This window comes from Spermophilus citellus (genome assembly GCF_964194105.1).
Source record: "Spermophilus citellus genome assembly, chromosome: 1".
NCBI classification, from domain to species: Eukaryota; Metazoa; Chordata; class Mammalia; order Rodentia; family Sciuridae; genus Spermophilus; species Spermophilus citellus.
The window spans coordinates 256,336,053-256,354,897 of NC_138182.1; the positions used below are offsets into that span (position 1 = coordinate 256,336,053).

The 18,845-nt window shown below is 31.5% G+C and overlaps 1 protein-coding gene across 2 annotated transcripts in view; it reads right to left on the bottom strand.

Annotated features, from left to right (window-relative positions):
* Window positions 1–18,845, bottom strand: part of CDH12 (cadherin 12) — a gene marked incomplete at both ends in the record, with an annotated part of 300,498 nt that overhangs the window by 201,705 nt on the left and 79,948 nt on the right. The window lies entirely within an intron of this gene.

Below are 18,845 nucleotides of genomic sequence, written 5' to 3' on the forward strand. Positions count from 1 at the left end.
TGAAAAAAAAAATGTGCTGTGAAAACCTATGTAGATAGATAGATAGATAGATAGATAGATAGATAGATCCTTGATATTCTAATTTCACATTTAAGTTCCTTGCCTTATTTCATAGATGGACAACAAATTTGTCCTTTCATTGATTTTACTTTCAGTTCATTCTATTTTTTAATGCATTTTGAAGATCAGAAGCGCACTCCAAACCTAGTGTACGTGTAACTGATTTTGAACATTTGTTGAGTTCCTTTGTATCTCTTTAGGAATAAAATTTTCATCAGAAACTATTCACAAATCTTAAGCATAGTTATTGTTTTAGATTAAATGATCATATGAAAATAAGCAAGCTCATAAATACCAAGTTGTAAGTCTTCCACATGAGCTAAAGGTAGAAATTAATGGCCTAAAATATTAGGAGAGGAGTTAAGAAAAATCTCAGAAAACACTGAGCCTTTTTCTTTGGAAAAGAAAGATACGATCTTTCATGGTTATTTTTTCAGATTAGCAGATAAGTTTCTTCTAATTCATTATGCATATAGAATACTTGTTGATTGTAATTCAAATAAATTTATATTCAGTTAATTTCTTTTAAATTTCAACACATTGTTAGTTCACTGTATTGTAGCATGGAATAAGATGCACATGAAATCCAAAAGGGAGAGAATCAAAGAGAAGGGAAATTACCACAGTTATATGGTCAGCATTGCTCAAACTCGAGTCCAAGAATAAGTGGAAGCTCAACATATATTTGGAGAAACATAAATTATCTAAGAATAAGTATATACATACAACAAATATCACCTTAAAATATTACATTTTACAGCTTATTTAAAATATTACATATTACAGATTGTTAATGCATATTCTTATGATTAACATAAATAAATGTATAATTATTTTACACAATAATTTATATTCTCATAAATGATATCATCTATATTTCTTTCATTCAGATGCTGACCTAAAGTGTTTTAGACTATTTTCATTCAGGATTGTCTAGTTTTCTGATTTCAGTATCCAAGACTTTATATTTGAGAGCTTAATGCCCTCAACAGATCACTTAAAGAAAAAACTTTGAACTTTTAGAGTGCTCATAACCATTGGGATGTGCCTTATAATCTGCATTCAGGTGCTACTCTCTGGCAAAACTTTGGTAAAAAATGACTTTTGTGTTTGTTAACATTGCAGCACAAAAAGAGATTTAAAATATTTTTAATTACATAAACATATATTCAATGCAATTACTCTTTCTGTGAGTTAGTATTAGAAACAAATTAGAAATGCCAATTAAATGTAAGTTCAACATTGGCTACATCTTAGCTTTCAAGATTGACATTGTGGTTTAGGTTCAGTAAAAGGCTATCCTTCAAATTAATGTTATTAACATGAATTTATTCATTTTAGAATTTGTATTTACTTCAAAACTTGCTCTGAAAATATATTTGTGTATGAGCATAAGCATAAGGATTTATACTTGATTGTGTTAGGATTCAGGCATGAGTAAGTTGGTAGAAGTAGGACATCAGACATACACATCAAAGAGAGTCCATAAATCACAGGACTGGGGATAACAGAAAACTTGATCAAAGCAGGTGAGCATCAGGAAAATGGGAATTGGTATTTCCAAACACTCCAGACTGATCATTGTAATACCTTAAGGCAACTATTGTTTCAAGATCTCTTGAAACCAGGTCCTCACAACTCTCCTGCTGTGAAAAGTCATCACCAAAAATCGATCACAGCCACCTTGTGACCATCAGGATCCACACAAAGATTTTCTGAGGTCTCTACAAGGGGTAACAAACCACTTAATGGAGTATTAAAAATTGAGGTAAGATGAAAGGAACTCAGTTCCCTTTAAAAAAACCCGGACTCTTTAGTAGCTACCCTATTCTCTCATGGGAAGGTCAGCTCAGTGCCAATCCCTTGCACGCTTATTCCCCATTACTCTGTGCAACATAGTTAAAATCTTTTCTATGGGATTACCAAGATTTGGTCCTTGAAGTCACTTGAACTCTGTGATTCTTCTCTTCAAGAGTTAAGGGACATAGTTAAAAGACTAAGGCAACAATTAGAGGGTATATAATTTGATATTTCTTTAAGTTTCTACATTTTACATAAGTATGACGAAAATTGCTATAAATTGTAGGAGGAATTTTTTTCCCTCCTAATATTTTAGAAATGCTATGAAGCATGGGAAATTTGAAGCATAAAATCAAGCTGCAGTTAATCATTCTTTGAACTTAGGAATTTCAATTCACAAATTTCAGCCATATTATTTAAGATATTCAATACAGTGGGTATTTCTTTAGCTTTCAAATTTATCTAAAGATACAAGACAGGCAAAAGCTCAATGCAATACAAATGATTCTATAAACTGGATCCATTATGCCAATGGTTCAAAGAATATGCGGTGATATTTTGAGAACTGAGTGAAAATTCCAAGTTGGTTTTTGCAAAGTACTCTGAGTTGCCCCCACACACCAAAGTAAAAATTAAAAAAAAATCATTTAACTAAAATCAAACTGTTCTTTTGAAAATGTCATAATAAAAACAAAAATGTGTTTTAATTCCTATCCAATATTGAAATTAGATTCACCTGCTGATTCTCAATCTTCTACCTTTTCCTTCTAATTTAAAAGAATGTGTTTTATTGAGATTACAGCTTTATAAGAAATACCTGAAAATATATTAAATCTTTGAGTTGCAAATGAACTTGTTGAATGTAAAACCCTTGAAAGATTACAATTTTTACAGGAATTGAACATGTGATAAAACCTTAATGCAGATCACAGGTGTTATGCTGAATTGACAGGCAATATTCAAAATTAGTTACTCAGTGCTGATTGACTCAAGAACATGTGTGACTAGTATAAAGTGTAGTTATTTTTCTATATCAATTCTGATGTGAGATAAATAATAATGCTCTCACATTGAATAATATAAAATTTTATTTAGTTGAATTATAAAATATTTTGAATAGAAAATGGAATAAATTAAGATGAAAATATCTATAATCTCTCACCTACAAATAGCTTGTTTTATCTATATTTTTCAGCTATATGGAAATATAAATATACAGATTAAAAGGATAAAAATGCATGCAAATGTACATTTGCTATAATTTATACATATATATTTCTCTGAATATATATGAACACTTGACAAAAAACTGAGTTGACATATTTCAATAGTATTTTTATAATTATTTTTTCATATCATTTGAAATTCTTCAATTTTTTTTCGAGTAACTGCCTTATATTCATTTGGTGAATTTGAATGCTATAATGAACATCATCTATTCTTTCATAAACAATATGGTGAGTGTGTGTATGTGTATGTTTTCTTCTATTTATTTCTGAAATAAAAAGGCAAATATCAAGACCAAAACTATGATTATTTTTATGAATCCTGGGAGATGTTGAAAAATAAGATTCAGAAATTGATCTCCATAGATAGAACTGCTATCCCAAGCCTTTCAATAATGAAATTTAGGCTGAGCCTACACTGTGAAGCTATTTCATAATCTCATTTGCATAAAGAGGGCTGGGATAGAAGGATTCACATGCTTTGCCTCATTTTTGGGTGGTGTTAACTGTAAAAATAAAATCATGGGGCATGCATCATTTTACAGTCACTTCAAGCTACACATACAGCATGCTGATACCTCTACCAAAATTAAATTTATTTTCCTTTATGACAATTTAAAAATAACTGTCAGAAATGTATCTTATTCCAAGTAATAAAAATAAGCTGTTGCTGAGTAGGTGCCGACTACATTTACTGACTGAAGCAGCCAAGTCCAATAATACCATTTTTTAGTATTGACACTTAAAATAAAATTTCTCCCAGAAACAGAGTTCCATAAATGATGGATGTGGAAATAGACACTGTCCAGGCAGTTGCTTTGTGGAAGTGGTGGTGTTATTTTCTGATGTGTTCCAAGTCATCTCAGATGGTGCGTGAAAATGAGATGCCAAGAGAGACTTAAAAAAAGACACTGAGGACTAGCTTCAGAGTGTGAGCAAATCTTCAATTTCTGTACTCAAAAGTTTTGAGAAAGCTAATCTAAAGTTAAATGTTTACTAGCATCTCTCTGATTATATTTTGGAAACTGCTGCAAAAAATGGAGTTTATTCGTATTTTATATGGGTTGAAAAGTGCACATAAAATGGAAAATGCTTTTGTATCACCATGTCCAGCAGTGATTTTGTTTTCATTTTCCATTTACCAGGACAGGAGAATGTTTACCAGGCATGAAGCGAGCATGGGGTGTGCTAGGAGGAAAAAAAACATTGATTTTAAAATGATAGTATTTGTGTGAAAACCAATAATTGTGTTTTTAACAAATGCTATTTATTAATCCATTTGTAAAAAATATGCATTTTACATTAGTGCAATAGACATACCTGTGAGAGAAATGTCATTGAATTACCAGCTTACTGATATCTGTAACAATTTAACGTTTATGCATCATTATGCAGACCCTAAAACTTAGAATTAGGAATATTTCCTAGAGGGAGATGGAAATAACAATGCTGGACGGTTAAAGTTAGGCTCTTATGAGGTAATCAAAAAAGTTGTGAGGTGAGGATAAAAATGGAAAGCTAATAAGCAACATTTTTTTCAAGGAATTTTACCAAAAATATTTTAATATTGTTGCAGCCTTTGAAATATTGTTTAAAATTTTAATTTCTGTGCTCTTTAAAATGGCTGCCAATTTGTAAAGTGTTCCTTGTTCTCCAAATCCCGTTCATTCATCCCTGTCTTAACTTTCATAAGCATTCATTTTACCTCTTTTCCTATGGCCTTAGTCTCTGAGGTTGTGATTAGCATAATATTTTGAGGGAGTTTTGTTTTATGTTTTCTTAGGCTAAATTATATGAAATTATGGAAATAAACACGAAGTGGGGAACATTCATTGTTAATTTCTTTACCTATTACATAGGTCAGCTTTTTTGCCATGAGCAAAAGACCTCAGAAGAACAACGTACAGGAAGAAGAGTTATTTGGTTTTCACTGTTTCAGAGGCCTTAGGCCATAGTCCAAGGGATTCCATTGCTTTGAGCCCCTTAGGAGGCAGAACATCATGAGTGTTGCTAAGGAAAGCAGTTTAGGACTTGATAAAGAAGCAGAGAGCTCTAACAGAGACAAAAATGTAAATCCCATTAAGCAACCCCTGATGGCTAATTGTATGTGTCCACTGATTGGTCCATGAGATTCCTAAAGATTTGATCAAATATTATTCTGGGTGTGTCCGCAAGGGAGTTTTTGAAAGAGATTAACATTTGGGTTATCTCAATAGAGTGAAAAAAATAGATTGTCATTCCTCATGTGAGTGAACCATATCCAATCAATTTATGGCCTGACTGGAACCAAAAGGCTAACAGTTTTGTGAATAAGAAGGAACTCTGCTGCCCGATTGTTTTAGAATTGGGACATTGCCACATCTTTTAAAAAATATTCTTTTTTATTACTTTATTTATTTATTTTTGTGCGATGCTGGGAATTGAACTCAGGGACTTGTACATGTGAAACAAGCACCCTACCAACTGAGCTATGTTCCCAGTTGTTAAAGAAATCTTTTGCTTTGAACTTAAACTGAATTATTAGCTCTTCTTGGGTCTTGGGGCTTCCTATATTTATACTGGGAACACAAAATTAACTTTGCTGAGTCCCAGCTTGCTGATTATATGTCTTAATACTAGACAGCTTCCGTAATGATGAAGCTGATTTCTTATCAGCAATCTCTTCACAAATCTATATCAATGTCTACATTTATATTTATCTATATCCATGTGTGTATCTAATAATCTGATTATTTCTACTATTCTAGAGGACATTTACTGATGCACAAATTTTCCAAGGTTATTCTGTAAGTTGATGCTAAAATATTTTTTAAATCCTAACACTATTTTATAACAATTGCATAATGTAAATATTTTTGTTTCACCATTGGATAATATGCAATTCTTAGGTGATTTCTGTTTTCATTTTAAATATGGATTTTTTTCTATTTTATCATCTTTGTTCATTTGTTTACATTGTTTGATTTTTTCATACCCTTAATCTCATTCTGTCTCTCAGGCCAACATCAATATCCTTGTCATTACATACCTTCCATAAGAAGGCCTAAACTTTCCAAATCCAAATAAGAGAAGCTGCACAATTGTCAGCCTGGAAGTTTTTTTTATGAATCTTCTAATTTAGAAACAGATCTTGCATCTTATGTTTTCTTCTAATTTGGTTCATTCTTTTATTTGCCAGCATCAATATCATATAATGTCTTAAGAATGTTTCTGTGACTGGAGTTTTTGCATATCAGAAAGTACCTTTATTTTGCAGTCATGTATAATTAATTATTGTCTGGGTACATATTTCTAGGTTGTAAATATCTTCATACATTTGAAAGCATTATTATGCTTTCTTGTATATTCATTGATTTCTAGGAAACAAGACACAATGTTTCATGTTATAGGTAATGAGACTTTTTTTTCTATTTATTTTAATTAATTTACTTATTTATTAAATTTTTCTATTTATTTATATTTTTTAAAATCTTGGCATTCTAATTATTTAGGACATCATATACAAGTGTGTATTTTTTGAAAATTTTCAATATTTTTCTCCAGGTTAATTTTATGTGTGTTTTTCCACATGATATGCACTTGTAAAATTTTCAGTTAAAAATGTAGTTTTTCAACATTTAGAAATTTTCTTCTATGATTATTTTCCTTATTATTCCTTATCATGTTTTCACTGTTATTTACCTAGAATTTGTATGTTCAATGTTAGAAATCATGCATCTTCCCTATATCATATACATTTCACTTGCATTATTCATTTTCTTTGTTTTTTGTCTATTTCTTTAAAAATGCTTTTATATTAGAATAATTTATTGGTATCTTTTCTCATTTTCAAAGTCAGTACACACATAAGCCAAAGACATACCCCGAGACTTCTTTCTTTTACTTTGAGTGTGTGTCCATTTTAAATAATTATATCATTATCTTGCAGAAATTTTTCCCCCACATTTTTGAGGACTCTCACTTTTCGTACTTTGCCTGAATGATCAGTTCTTTAAACACTTATTTACAGTTTTGAAATCTGAATATTGGCTAATCACATTTCTGTCATTCCTCAAATATCTGATGACTCTTAGTCTCTTAGTTTTCTGTTCATTTAAAAGATACCTAATATAATTTGTAGTTGTGGATTTGTGAGTTAAATGTTTTAATGATAATTTTGACCTAGTATTAATGCAAAGAGTACCAATCATTGCTCTGAACTTCAGATACATGGTAAGGGTATTTTAACCATAGTGTTGTGCCAGTACTAATCTAAACCCATATTATCTGAAGAATAATTTCTTTTTTAAGTTATAGTTTCTGTATTGCTCATGCTCTGATCATTTATACCTGCCTTTATTATTTCATACAGGTGAGAAAAAATTTGTATATTTAACACCAGTCAATATCTGTATTTTCCCTGGCAGGCTTTATTCCTTTTGCCCATAATAGCTGACAATTGTAAGACTTTTTTTTTTTTTTTTCAAAGTAGCCTCTACTTTGCTGGAGCTCTCTTAATATAAACTCTTGCATCTAGCATCCCTGAGCTTCTTTGACCAGTTACCAGTCCCTTACCTATTTGTCATTTTACAGAAATTAGTTAGCCTTTCTTATGCCATTCCCACCAAAATCATGGGTTGGAACTCTTGTTCTTATACTACAAATTACTGATGATCTCAGGAAAGGAGTTAAATATTTGTGGGCAGTACACCATTTTACTTTAACAAAATTATGTGGAACAAAATTTAAAAACTATAAAAAATGGAAAGAATGATAGAATGATAACCTATATTCTTACCATCTAGAGTAAACAAATATTAACATTGTGTTGTATTTTCTTTGTTCTTATATGTGGACATTTTAGAAGAAAATGAAGAAAATGCAAATATAATAGTTCACTATACACTCTTAAACATTGATTTATTTAAAATAAAGCTTTACCTTACACAATCAAAATGCTATTAAATCATTTAAGAAAATTAATGAAATTACTTATTATCTTTAATAGCCATTACTTATTCAATATTCCCCATATCTCTATCCAAATATCTTTTTTTTTCTTAATTCTGCTCTACATAATCGGGAGAGCTTTGTAACCAGAAATGGACACCTTTGGGGCTAGAGATATAGCTCAGTGATAGCATGAACAAAAGAGAATGTTCTTACAGCCATTTCTACACACATACATTAAAAGGTAAAGGAAAAATTCCTTGTACAGGATTCCTTCAGGAAATTTTCTTGTAATAATTGCATACAAGTGGTCATACTTATTATTAGTTTAAAATGAACATAGAATGACTTAAGCATAGGGTTCAGTAGGCAATGCTTGAGATCTGAAGTAATATTGTACATGTTTTATTTAAAAGCAGGATTAACTCAGACAAACTGTCCAAAATATTTTTTAAAGTGAATATCTTTGACTGAAATACTTTTATAACATAGAAAACAAATGATTTTTGCTATCTCTTTATTGGTAAGCCTGTAAAATACTTAATGTTTCCTTTTGTGTAGTTGTTTAGTTTCATATTAATACTTATTCTGCTCTGAGGAACATCACATTGGTTATTGGATTAGATAAAAACCCATTAGTTTGTGATTACAGTGTTGTCTGTAGACAAAAGAAGACCAGACCTGAAGATGATCTATAACTCTGACTGAGTAATGCTATAATGCAAATTTCTTTCTTCCCAAAGTCACTGAATGCCCAAGAATATTTGACATTCTGTGCGATTCTGCTCTCATGAGAGTACTCATTTGTTCTTCCAAGCTTGATTGTTGCAAATTGAGCAACATGATTATCACTTACAAGGTTAGGAATTCCTTTTAAACAGTCCAGTGTGAGTAGAGAACTCCCCTGCTTGGGTAACAGACCCAAAGCTATTTATCATCTGGAAATGTTTCACTTTCTATTTAAGAAAGTAGAAATCCATTTCAAAAAAGCCCACACTTTCCCCTGAGATATGCTAAGGAAAACCAAAGGAGAACAAAGACTGCTTGCAATGTTCAGGAGCAACTAACGTTAGTGTGCTAGGATATATTATACATCTTGCTAAAGAAAAAAATCATATATATACTATTCCCCCACTCTTCTCTTTAATCTCTTTTTCTCCTTGAATATTGCATGTATGGTTGGTTGCATGTGACAGGAAAGCTATTTTCTCAGATTGCCATATTTTACAACTGTGCTTAATTTAGATTATATTCTATCATTTGAGATTGTCACAAAATATTAATAATCCCTTTGATTAAAGTTAGAGCGGTCACTGGCTTGATGCCAGCATTTTGAAGGAAAAAATTGGAAGAAGGTTAAAATAATTTCTTTCCTACATTTCCCAAGCTGTGAAACATTTTTCACAAAACCAAGTTTTAGTTAGCAAAACATTACTAGAAGATAAGTATTTTAAATCAAATATTCAGGAATATAATCTCTATTTTGAATAAAAATAAATATTATGTATAATATCAGGCAATTTGATTATTTTTCAGAATACTTAAATATATACAATTTAGTCTGATCTTAAATTAAGTGATAATAATCACTTATAGCAACATGTTATTATAGTTAGATAACATTTACAAATTTTAATATTAACTATAATTTCTGCATTTTATTATTTTATCAATAGTCCTTACTGAATATCATGTACTATGTTAATATCCTATAGGCTTTATTTAACTTTCAAGTCAATCAGTAATATGTGCTCTCAAGATATATTTGTGATCTTTGAAAATAAATTCACATATTTAAGATGAAAAGTATAATTTAAAAATGCTATATGTCCTACATTAATTTGTTTGTATATACATTTTTTTAAAGAGAGAGAGAGAGAGAGAGAAAGAGAGAGAGAGAGAGAGAGAGAGAGAATTTTTTAATATTTATTTTTTAGTTTTCGGCGGACACAACATTTTTCTTTGTATGTGGTGCTGAGGATCAAACCTGGGCCGCACGCATGCCAGGTGAGCGCGCTACCGCTTGAGCCACATCCCCAGCCCTGTATATACATTTAATAACACTAATAACACAGATGAACCCTAATCTAAACTCTAAAGTAAAACTAAATTTAACTAGTTTCTCCTAAGTCATTATTATTATTATATGCCTATATCATCATATGCATGTTTTACTTCTCCCTCCATTTCTTTTTTAATTTTTAAATTTTTAAATAGAAATGGATTTTATTTGGTAATATGAAATGTCTTATTTAATGAAAGCAAATAATTAGCATGAGGTAAATATAAATAAGATTTAAAAAGGAAATCTAAATTTATTTAAAAATTATGTCACTTTTCAGTATATCCAAAATATACATAATTGGTAACAAATTATAATAAATATCTCATGTAAAATGTTTTAAATATATTAGATTCTGATGCAAATGGATTTCCAGTTTTCCCAGCACCATTTGTTGAAGATGCTATCCTTCCTCCATTGCATGCTTTTAGCCCCTTTATCAAATATAAGATAGTTGTAGTTTTGTGGATTGGTTACTGTGTCCTCTATTCTGTACCATTGGTCCACCCGCCTGTTTTGGTACCAGTACCATGCTGTTTTTGTTACTATTGCTCTGTAGTATAGTTTGAAGTCTGGTATTGCTATACCGCCTGATTCACACTTCCTGCTTAGCATTGTTTTTGCTATTCTGGGTCTTTTATTATTCCATATGAATTTCATGATTGTTTTATCTATTTCTACAAGAAATGCTGTTGGGATTTTGATTGGGATAGCATTGAACTTATAGAGAACTTTTGGTAATATCGCCATTTTGATGATGTTAGTTCTGCCTATCCATGAACAAGGAATATTTTTCCATCTTCTGAGGTCTTCTTCTATATCTCTCTTTAGGGTTCTGTAGTTTTCATTGTATAGGTCTTTCACCTCTTTTGTTAGGTTAATTCCCTTTCTCTCGCCATGCACAAAAGTTAACTCAAAATGGATTAAGGAGCTCGATATTAAATCAGAGACACAGCATCTGATAGAAGAAAAAGTTGGCTATGATCTACATACTGTGGGGTTGGGCTCCAAATTCCTCAATAGGACACCCATAGCGCAAGAGTTAACAACCAGAATCAACAAATGGGACTTACTCAAACTAAAAAGTTTTTTTCTCAGCAAAAGAAACAATAAGAGAGATAAACAGGGAGCCTACATCCTGGGAACAAATCTTTACTCCACACACTTCAGATAGAGCCCTAATATCCAGAGTATACAAAGAACTCAAAAAATTAGACAATAAGATAACAAATAACCCAATCAACAAATGGGCCAAGGACCTGAACAGACACTTCTCAGAGGAGGACATACAATCAATTAACAAGTACACGAAAAAATGCTCACCATCGCTAGCAGTCAGAGAAATGCAAATCAAAACCACCCTAAGATACCATCTCACTCCAGTAAGATTGGCAGCCATTAGGAAGTCCAACAACAACAAGTGCTGGCGAGGATGCGGGGAAAAGGGTACACTTGTTCATTGTTGGTGGGACTGCAAATTGGTGCAGCCAATTTGGAAAGCAGTATGGAGATTTCTTGGAAAGCTGGGAATGGAACTACCATTTGACCCAGCTATTACCCTTCTCCGTCTATTCCCTAAAGACCTAATAAGAGCATGCTACAGGGACACTGCTACATGGATGTTCATAGCAGCACAATTCACGATAGCAAGATTGTGGAACCAACCTAGATGCCCTTCAATAGATGAATGGATAAAAAAAATGTGGCATTTATACACAATGGAGTATTACTCTGCATTAAGAAATGACAAAATCATAGAATTTGGAGGGAAATGGATGGCATTAGAGCAGATTATGCTAAGCGAAGCTAGCCAATCCTTAAAAAACAAATGCCAAATGACTTCTTTGATATAAAGGGAGTAACCAAGGACAGGGTAGGGACAAAGAGCTTGAGAAGAAGATTAACATTAAACAGGGATGATAGGTGGGAGGGAAAGGGAGAGAGAAGGGAAATCGCATGGAATTGGAAGGTGAGCCTCAGGGTCATACACAATTACATATAAGAGGAAAGGAGGGGTAAGAGAAAAATAATACAAGTGAAGAAATGATTTACAGTAGAGGGGGTAGAGAGAGAAAAGGGAAGGGGAGGGGAGGGGAGGGGAAGGGGGATAGTAGAGAATAGGATAAACAGCAGAATACATCAGTCACTAGAATGGCAATATGTAAATCAATGGAAGTGTAACTGATGTGATACAGCAATCGGTATACGGGGTAAAAATGGGAGTTCATAACCCACTTGAATCAAATTGTGAAATATGATATATTAAGAACTTTGTAGTGTTTTGAAGGACCAACAATAAATTTAAAAAAATAAATAAATATATTAGATTCATTCATATTCCTTAATTTTAGTACAGATTAACTGATTTATAAGTCAAGTAGATCCATAATGCTTTCTCTCTATTTGTTGTTGACTCCCTCTTACTGATATATTTCAAAAACATCTTCTTTCCTAAGAGAGAACTAGAGAGGTGATACTGGGTCTCAGAGCAACACCTGAAAAAGAAAAGGTAGCAAATTTCAACAGTCTCACTTTTTCTCCATAACTGACACTTTGAGCCCCAAGGTCTGTTTCATGGGAAGAAACAATTGGAGTCTTAAGTTTCCCACTTCTATTCCTTACTAATATATAATATGTGAAGTTATCTGCTTCTTATAAATCAAACCCTTAATTGTCTTTAGTGGAACAATTTTAATAAATAAAACAATTTTCTATCAAATGTCATGATGGCTGTAAATATATTTAAAGTACTTAAGCACTTCAGAGAAATGTATATGCAGTTTATGAACTCTGGATAATTCAGACCCCTTTTTCATGTAGCTTGTTCAAGGAGAGATAATCACAATTCACAGATCAATATTTAATTCATATTTGCCCTAAGTGGATCTGCTAATTAAAGAAAATTGAAAAAAAATCTCTTTCACTAAGTCCTTTGCAACAATATAATATAATTTATTATGTCTGTACTTGCAGACTTAAGTCAAAACAGAGTAAAATGTTCCAAAACAAACCTATTTTCATATCCCCATAAAATAGCACCACAGATTATTTTGATCAGTTATTTAATATCACAGAATATCTAGACAAGATTCAAAGTAAGAAATATTGTAATTTGGGACTGGGAATGTGGCTCAAGCTGTAGCATGCTCGCCTGGCATGCGTGTGGCCGGGGTTCGATCCTCAGCACCACATACCAACAAAGATTGTTGTGTCTGCGGAAAACTAAAAAATAAATATTAAAATTCTCTCTCTCTCTCTCTCTCTCTCTCTCTCTCTCTCTTTTTAAAAAAAATATTGTAATTTTCTCTATATGAGAAGAACACTGAGATATCACTGGGCATTTCAAAAAACATCAAGGTATTTCAAGATGAAAAATCAAGAGTGTAAAAGAAATTCAGAGGAAAAGCACATGTAAGATGTTGAGGCAAAGATTAAAATGTTATCTGCAAAGAAAAAGAAAAGCAGAAAGAAAAATATTGGGAGGAAGAAGAGATAAGGGAGAGAGAGGTCAAAAGTATAATCAGAAGTCAAAAGTAATAATTAAATAAGAACACATATTATTCTTTTTCTAATAATGAAAATAATTAGCACACACTTTATGCTCAAATAAAGTGTGAGAAATAAACATTTACTTTTTGCAGTAGTTTTTAAGCTTATTAGGAAATTTTTCCTTCTAACTGGTTTACCTAATTATTGTGAAGGTGATTGAGTTCTATGTATCAAGGGACTTTCTTCATTTAAAACAGTTAATTAGTTTTCATCAAAGAATGTTTTAACTAGTCTCCTCTCCATGTTTGCTAATCAGTAGGTTTGGTATTTATCTCTAGAGTAAAAGGAGACAGACTCTTTGCCCACCAGGAGTCCTCAGGTTGTTATTGAGACTGCCATTTCATAACATCCCCAGTATTCATTGCCTCTACCTGAATTTTTTTTAAAAAAAAATGATTTCTTAACCCAAATAGTAATTTTTAGTATGTTAAAATTTTAAAATATATTTGATTTTCAAATGATTGCATTGTTACCAGGATAAAATGACCTTAAGAAATGAAGTTGAAACACAATGTTTTCTTGTTTTCAATGAAACGTACCCTAAATATTACCAGCTCTATAATTGGCTTTATCTTGTGTTTAAATAGGCACAAACTTAGTTGAAAGGTGTCATGTTCAATTCATAATATTTGATAAGATAAAATATTATATATTGATATCAAATACTTTGATTAATCATATTTTTTTCTCTGGCAGACACACATTTTCTCTCTGTGCCTGCCCAATTTTAGGACTTCTATTAGTTTTCTCAGATTTACATTGATATTGGTCTAACTTCAGAGGTCAAAGTTGTTTTCTTTTTTTAACTTGGTATAGGGGATTAGATACAATTGTGTTAGGGTCTGTAAACAAGTCAGGATGGCACCTGGCATTTTGCCAGAGGGAGTGGTTTGTGAAGTAATGCCAGGGAGCCATTAAGTATGGAGATTCCTTATTGGTTGACTGCTGTATGTATTTTTTGTTAATTAAGATAAGCTGTGTGGAATGTAAAAATACCTCTGTTGTCCTACAATAAACGGCTCCCACTTTTGCTGTATCAATATACACAAGTTGCTTGTCACCCTCCCACCCCACCCCCATTAGTTTGCTGCAGCCAGACTGCGGCACAATTGGACTTTACTGAGTTTTGTGTTTCTAACTGATCAAATAAAGGATACATGGTTTGTGCTCAGTAATAATTTTATAAACTTATTAATTAATAGAGGAAAAATACATGAAAATCTTTTATTTTTTTCTTTATTTTTTTTTTAATTTTAGTATGTAAAAGGACACAACATAGAATGACCTAAAATAAATGATCATGAATAATAATTATCTGGGAATTAAGATCTTAAAGTTACCACTTATAACCTCTGTGCCATTGTGTAAATTACTGAATTTCTTTGAATTTCACTCTTTATATGCAAAATGTGGATTATTATATTTATATTTTTAATTTTTAAGAATATGTTAGCTAATTTGACTTTATAATATTTGTTTTTCTCTTCTTTTACATACAAGTAAGTCTAATTTAGAAATATTTGTTTCAATTTACATTAATTTATATTAATATATACAATAAAAATAATTGAGTTCAAAAAACAATAAAAATCCTTATTGGGATTTCATTTCTTGCTAGTAATTTTATAATGCTTTTTATGTCTAAATTCACTGTAATACCCAGAATAATTGTATCAGTACAACTTTGCTATTATCATCTTCCATTTGTAGATAGAGAAAGCAAGACACAATCAAGCTAATAGCTACAGGTGCACAACTACAAAGACACAAAGCCAAGATACAAACCAGGTATTCTAACCCCATGTCTTTTGGACTAGCACTTAAACCATTACTGTACATTTAATTTGATTACACAATATCTTATTTTGTTTAACTTTTAAAACTGTTACAGTCTTGAAAGAAAAAAATAAATGACCCAAATAAACCTGAATATTTGATCAGATAATTTAGATTAGCAACAAATGGAAATTAGCCAATAATTAGTTTTGTGACATCATTTTGTTTTAACAAAACCAAATTTGTATTATTATGAATTAATGAATGAAAATAGTTTAACTCAACAACACTTTGTACTGCCCATTGCTAATTGTACTAGAAACTAGGATGGAGAACACAATTCAATAGTTCCTCCCAGGAGACAGGAATCCTGTGGTGAATAGCTTATGTCATGATAACACAGATATTTATTCAAAAAAGTTACTTTTTATATTTTTATGCCACTAAATCATATTTTCCTATAGAAATTTTAGTTCAGCATATCTTATCTAAAAGCATGTGCTATTTATACCTTTTTTATCAAAGATATTATGTTTATAGTTAGAATTTACCTATCTTAATAATATATTTAGAATGATGAATACTATTACAAGTCTTAATTTTATATTTGCAATATTTGGTAGTCAACTATAAAGAGTGGAAAATATTTACTTTGAATAGAATGTAATTTACCTTTATGTCAATAAAATATTTCAATGAATTTTTTTCCCTGAGGTTGTACACATTGTTTACCCATAATTTTCTTTGAAAGATAAAAAGGTCTACAATATTAAAAATATAATAAAATACTTCTACTTAATTATACAAATATTTAATAGCTATATCTCACAATTAACTAACAACTTTACTAATAAATATATGAATGTGTATGAGTATGTTTATATAGATGTGTGTATATAAATGAAAGAAAAATGAGAGATAGGTATTTATATTTCCTTTTATTCACACAAAAGCACATTTTTGTGAAACAAATGAAATGACAATTGTTTATATGTAATATAAAACAATGCTCTGAAGAACACAACCTGAAATTTCAGGGTCTTCTTCCTTTCAAGGTTTGTTTGAAGGTGACCCATTTTATGTAGCATACATTAATATGGGAAGTGCTTTTGTGTTTTCAAGCACAAAGCCACCTCATTGAAGTCTTTTATTTTCTTACTTCAATCTATAGTAACTACTTTAAACAGAATTTAAAAGTATAATATCACAAATCCTGGAAAAATAAACCCAAGAACTTAAACAGCTTGATTTCTTTGTAATATGAGTCATTTTTTTTGCCAAATTTATTGTTAAAAATTCATATCTCTCAGTCTTATGTCCTTTAAGTATTTCATAAATATTACATTATTTGCATGATAATTTATACATTACATATTCATATTTTTCCCAATATTATGAAAATGACTCATCTTAATGCTAAATTTAAATGTGTTAATGAGAAATAGTAGCAGTAATTCAGTAAGTGGAATCTTATTTCTAAATACAGGTGAGCTAGAGATTTTTTACTAAAGCTCTCATTATAAACACATTAAGGAAGAAATCATTCTCAGAATTCACTTATTTCCCACTGGAGCTAATAGGACTCCCAAGAAACCAGCAAATAGTTCCACTTTGACAACTTTAAAGGAAAAAAAAAAGGATAAAGAAAAGCTGCCACAGATGCTGTAACTTAAACTTCTATTGCTTTTAGCAAATATATACCATAGGATGCCTGACTGAAACTGATTTTTGGACAGTTGTATCTATAAAGGTCAGAGATGATTATTTTTTAAAAAAGAGAGTCAGGACTATGAAAGCAGATGCTTAATTTGACATTGATGGAGGCCTTAAATGACAAATAAATCTTTAACATCTGATTGCTTTTAAAAAGGTACTGAATTTATTTGTTAGTAATATTATCCTAAAATATCATGGAATCCATATTTGGAATATGTTTATGTGTTTGTAACACATTTTTCTACAACTGATGAATGCTATTGATTTTACTGTTCTATTATTTCCAAGATTAAAATGAAAATTGGTTTACTGATGTTTTTCAACTGCTTTTTAAAATGCTTCTTTCTCCAGATAGTGCTTGTTGTTAAGTTGTATTCAGAATTTTTGAAACTAATCAGATTTCAAATTTAGTTCATAATTTTATTGTGTCATTTTACATCATTAAACGTGAGCATTCTCAACAGAAAATTGAATCCAAATCATGTCTCATTTCTCTATTATGATTGAACTGCAACATATGGGAAAGTAGGCCGGATTCTACAATATTCTGGAAGATTTCTCTCCCCTTGGTATATGTTCCTTGCTTAATCCCCAGGACTGTGACAACTGTTGAATTTCACTTATAGATAAGATATATTATATAGCACAGCTAACCCTAAAATAAGGAGGTTATTTTTGTGACCTAAATAAACACATGAGTCCTTTCAAAGAGAGTGTATTTTTGTTTTTCCCATTTTAGAAATGGAAACAGAGACATGTCTCAGCTGGCTTGGGGGCGAACAAACATCAATGTGAGCTGCTGACTGCGGGAGCAACCTCCAGGAGTTGAGGACAGACCCCAGCTGACAGCTTACAGTAAGATGGGGACTCCATTCTCAGCTAGAAAGAAAATGACTCAGCCAACAACCCAAATGAGTTTAGAAGCAACTTTTAACCTGAAAGCCTCACTGACAACTTGTATACAATCTTGTGAGACCCTGCATAGAGAGCCCAGGTGTGCTGCACTGGACCTCTGCTGTAGAAGTAAGAGCTAATGAGTGGATATTGTTCTGAGCTGCTAAGTCTATGGGAGATTGTAATAGAGCAACAGAGTGCAGAGTGTAGAGTCAATACAGAACCCTAATATTAACATTCTTTCATTTAAGAAAGAAAGGTAATTAAGTCTTTAGATTAAATTGGCAATTGTTATTTCTTGGTTATGTGACATGATTTGAGGCACATTATCTAATGTGTTTGATGATTTAACTTTCCTGCTAGTATCCCTTCTCTTCTGATTCCGATTGAGCACTCTATGTTGATATTTTAATCTCTGTGAATCCATTGATGTTGATGGTTGCGGCATTTTGTACCTTTGGCTACCATATGGCCGAAGACCTCAGGTTTGGCACCAACCTTTCTAATGGAAAAGAATAGCTACTTAACTACTAAGATGGTCCCCGCCCTCCTCATCTCCTAACCTGGACAACACAAAAAGACACCTCTGACATCAGAGGAAATGAAATCTCTATACAAAGGGTAATTGAGAAGAGAGAAATAAGGAATGTACAGAGGAAACATCTAATAACATCATGTTAGTTCCAGGGAATACTTTTTACTCCCCACATATAAGAGCCACCAAACCTCTTAAATATGAATTTGGTTTTATCAATCTAAAATGAAACAAAAATCAAAGAAACAAAACCGCCTAAGTTCCCCCAAAACAAACAGAACCACACTTTTTGCCACTT